This window comes from Galeopterus variegatus, unplaced genomic scaffold, assembly GCF_000696425.1.
Source record: "Galeopterus variegatus unplaced genomic scaffold, G_variegatus-3.0.2 Scaffold1114, whole genome shotgun sequence".
Taxonomy (NCBI): domain Eukaryota; kingdom Metazoa; phylum Chordata; class Mammalia; order Dermoptera; family Cynocephalidae; genus Galeopterus; species Galeopterus variegatus.
The window spans coordinates 368,256-372,429 of NW_007727225.1; the positions used below are offsets into that span (position 1 = coordinate 368,256).

At 38.7% G+C, this 4,174-nt stretch overlaps 1 protein-coding gene across 1 annotated transcript in view; it reads right to left on the reverse strand.

The window, feature by feature from the left end:
• LOC103592253 (dihydropyrimidine dehydrogenase [NADP(+)]-like) overlaps positions 1 to 4,174 on the reverse strand; it is a 156,572-nt gene that overhangs the window by 73,980 nt on the left and 78,418 nt on the right. The gene's annotated exons all lie outside the window — the stretch shown is intronic.

The window sequence follows — 4,174 nt, forward strand, 5'->3', positions numbered from 1 at the left end:
TTTTTTTTTTTTTTTTTTTTTTTTGTCCTTTTTGAGACCGGCCGCAGTGAGCGCTGTGAGCGCACCGGTCATCCCTATATAGGATCCGAACCCGCGGCGGGAGCGCTGCTGCGCTCACAGCACCACACTCTCCCGAGTGCGGCACGGGCTCAGCCCTCCCTCTTTCCCGCTATCTCAAACCAAGTGACAGGAGTCATGCCAGAACCAATTAAGAGTGGGGTGCTTGGCCAAAAGGGCATATGGCATTTTTTACTCTGGGCCAAATGTTTGCTACCTATAAAAATCTGCCTTTATGGGACAGTTGTTGACTTATCACCCTTTGTGGGACAGGGAGCAGTCTTGTCACCCTGGATGTGGGTATGCCTCTGGATGTTTGGGTGGGTAGCTGATAAAGGATGAAAGAAAGGAAACCAGTGTCTGACTATTGCCTATAAAGGTCTAAAGTTTAGAGGTTGGCTGTTAGGGTTCCCTGATAGTAGGATCAGGAGAGAGAAGTATGCACATGATGGCAGGGCACAGGAGTTCATTTTGGGGACACCATGGAAAACTGCTGCAATAGAACTTTCTTGAAAGTCCTCCCAAGGAATGGCAGTCCCAGTAGAAACAGGTTGAGGGGTAAAATGTTAAAGCACAGGGCAGGGGCAGAGGGTGTCACTGGGGCTAGAGGATGGGAGGGGAGTCTCTGAAGACTCACAAGGGTAGCTTTTAAGAAAACAAGCCAGCACTTGGGCATCTGCCCCACTTGGGATGAGATCAATACCAAACTGCAAGAGTACCAGACAAGCATCTTTTAACCCTGTATGCACAGGGGAGGAATTAGAGGTGATAGAGAGAAGAGGAGAAGTAGGACGAAAGGAGACATGGAAAAGTCACAGAAGACCTAAGTATGCCCACCTTTTCCTCTACTGCCTATAGAGCTTTATGCAGGTTAAAACAGAGAATCTGTATATAAGGAGAGCTGAAAATTTTCTGGCTGGATACTTTTTTATTATCTGACAGTGTTCTAACACCTGAAAGTGACCAGAAAAGATCTGGGATTTTATCTAAAAGCAAGAGCAAGAGCTTAGTGGGTTTGAGAGAGAATAAAGATGTTTCTGGCTTGTTCTGAAAGTGCAGTTCATTCAGTAAACTGGAGTATTTTTTTTTCTAACAATCAAGTAATTAATTTTTGTGTTACACCATAAAGCAAAATTTAAGTGTGAGCTGAGAGTGGGCCTTAAGTCTAATAGGTCTGCAAACATCTGAAGGGTAGGGAACAGTCACTTCTGAGTACAAATTATACCTATGAACCTTGTCATAATGATCTAAATAGAGTGGAATGGGAAATACTAACGATGTGTGGTGATCTTGCTTCATGCAGTTGTGCTTGCATGTTCTAGCACAATCCCTGGCACATGATGGAAGCTTGATAATTGCATATCAGACTGGGAAGCTTAGGGGACTACAGGGGCGGGAGGTGCACAGAAGGTGGCCAGCAGGTTCTTGAGTTAGAAGGAAACCAAGTTAGAGCATGAAGATGGCCACTCTTCTTCCACCCTGCCTTACCTATGACTTTATCTCCTAACACTCCCTCCACCCACTCTGCTCCAGCCATACTGTTCTTTGCTGTTCTTTAGACCTTTTTCACTAGCTTTTTCTTCTGCCTGGAAATCTCTTCTCACAGGTATCCACATGGCCTATTCCTCAGTTCCTTCACATCTTTGCTCCAATGTCACCTTCTCAATGAGGTCTGTACTCACTGCTTTCCAGCCCTTCAACTGCTCCCTGTCTCTTGACCCCCACACTTTTCCTTTTTACATAGCCCTTATCATCTAACATACTATAATTTATTATCTTTATTGTTCATTTTTATCTCCCTTACTTAAATATAATTTCTATAAGGGTGGATTTTTTTTCTCTTTTTATTGATATACTCCAAGTGTCTAGAACAGTGTCTGGAATACAGTAGGGATTTGATAGTTATCTTTGCTGAATGAATGGATGACAACAGATAACCAGAGGTTTCTATGCCACGTTAACTGGATTCCATTTGAGGCATCACAGAACCCTGTGGGGCAAGTGAGGATTACTGACTCCTTTGCCAAGTACCTCCTACCAAAACCAGCATTCTGGGTATCCTAAAACCACACTCCAGAACTGCTCAGGGGCTTTTAAGTTGGAGAGCTCCTCTGGATTCCTCTTTGGTTGTTTGGAGTAGGGTTTACTAAATTAGATATGGAGGCACTCGAGGTTTATACTTTGAGTACTTCCCTATATAAGGTAGAGGGAATGAAAATCTTGATTCTAATGAAAAATAAAATAAAAACAATTTAGATTTTTCCTCAAATCAACTGGCACTCAGAGAGCATGAGATCATTTTGGCACAAATAATAATACTGTACAGTGGGGATAAATCTATCTTCAGTAGGACTTCACCAAATATTTCCACTGTGAAGAACCATGTTGAGAATTATGATAAACGCATTTTAAAGAAAACTTCATGTAACATTAAGGGAAGAAAAAGAAATTAATTCCCATCATATGGTACTATACATATAGAGTTATAAGTACATGAAAATTTCTCTTTTTCTCAAAGGCCAAAGAAAAGAAACAAAAAGAAAAACAAAACAAAAAAAGAAACAGAAAACATTTCAGAGATTTTTAAAGTTTCTTTCAAACAGCTCATTCTCAAGAAAGCATTGCTCTGTCAGACTTAACTTCCCCATATAGGTTTTATTTCCCTCTCTCAGTATGAAACTTAGAAAACTCTTACTCTTTTTATAAACCTTTACATAATCATCTGTTTTTTTTTTTTTTTTTTTTAAATTCTTTCAAACAGCTCATTCTCAAGAAAGCATTGCTCTGTCAGACTTAACTTCCCCATATAGGTTTTATTTCCCTCTCTCAGTATGAAACTTAGAAAACTCTTACTCTTTTTATAAACCTTTACATAATCATCTTTTTTTTTTTTTTTTTTTTTTAAAGAAAAGTAGCAATTTATTCCTAGCCTCTCTTTGTTGGCTAAACTAATTTAATTTATTCTCCGAGCTAGATAATACCAGTTCTTTATGCCCTTCCCAGCTTTGCTTTTTGGCACTTGAATAGTCTGATTCTTTTGATTTTGGCTCTTCTAAGGCTATTTTGATGAAATATTTGATCAATAATTCTTTAGAGACTCATACAAAACTTTCCAAAGCTACTGCTTTCATTTTCAGTCTTTCTCACTATAAAAATATATGCTCATTACAGGAAATTGAGAGAATATAGAAAAGAAAAAGAAGGAAATAAAAATCACCCAGAATTTCAGCTTTCAAATATGTCCCTTAATATATGGATAACATCATACCATTTTTCTGTCCACATGTACATGTGTGTTGAACAAAACTGTAATTATATTTAGATATAGTTTATTTCTTCTTTTTTTTTTTACTTAATAATATGAGAATTTACTAGAGCCAGTAAATATTAGTGGGGTGTCTCAGCATCTGCTTTAAGCACACTGAAATGTATTTGGGAATGAGAACATTTGACCAGTTACAGCAAAGTCTTTGAACTGAATTAACCCAGTTAATTGAACCCAGTTCAATTCTTTAAATTGATTTAACCCAAAAAAGTGACTGGATGGCCACTATTACTGACTGAGATGCCTGAACCACTTGTCCACAGGTGAAAAGAAACATCAGAGATGAGTGAATCTAGACTCTGGAGTAAGGAATTTTACTACTATCTGGTAACTGTACCAATTAGGTAGACACTTCTACCTAGCGACTCAGTGTCAACCTCTGTAAAATAGTAAATATAATTGTCATCTCTTTTCCACAAGAGGTTTCTTAAAATTTAAATTTGCAAGCACTTACATATTTAAAAGTAGCTCTTTTTAGTCATAAGAAGTGTTTACCATACTGTATTTTCAGGCTTCTTAGCTATTCATTACTTCATACTTTTCATTTCTGAGGTGAGTCAAATTTTAAAGCAAAAAACATTCTGAAAATGAGTTTTACAACCATCTTTGTAAGGCATACATTGTCTTGCAAATTTCATTTTACCAGAATTTGGGCAGAGAATTGTTCTTAGTAAATGTGTAAAGGCTGCTTTTTTGTGTCATTAAGAAGAGTTTTAGGGGCCGGCCTGGTGGCGCACTGCTACAGTGCGCCGCTTGGGAGCGCGGCGGCGCTCCCGCCGAGGGGTCGGGTCC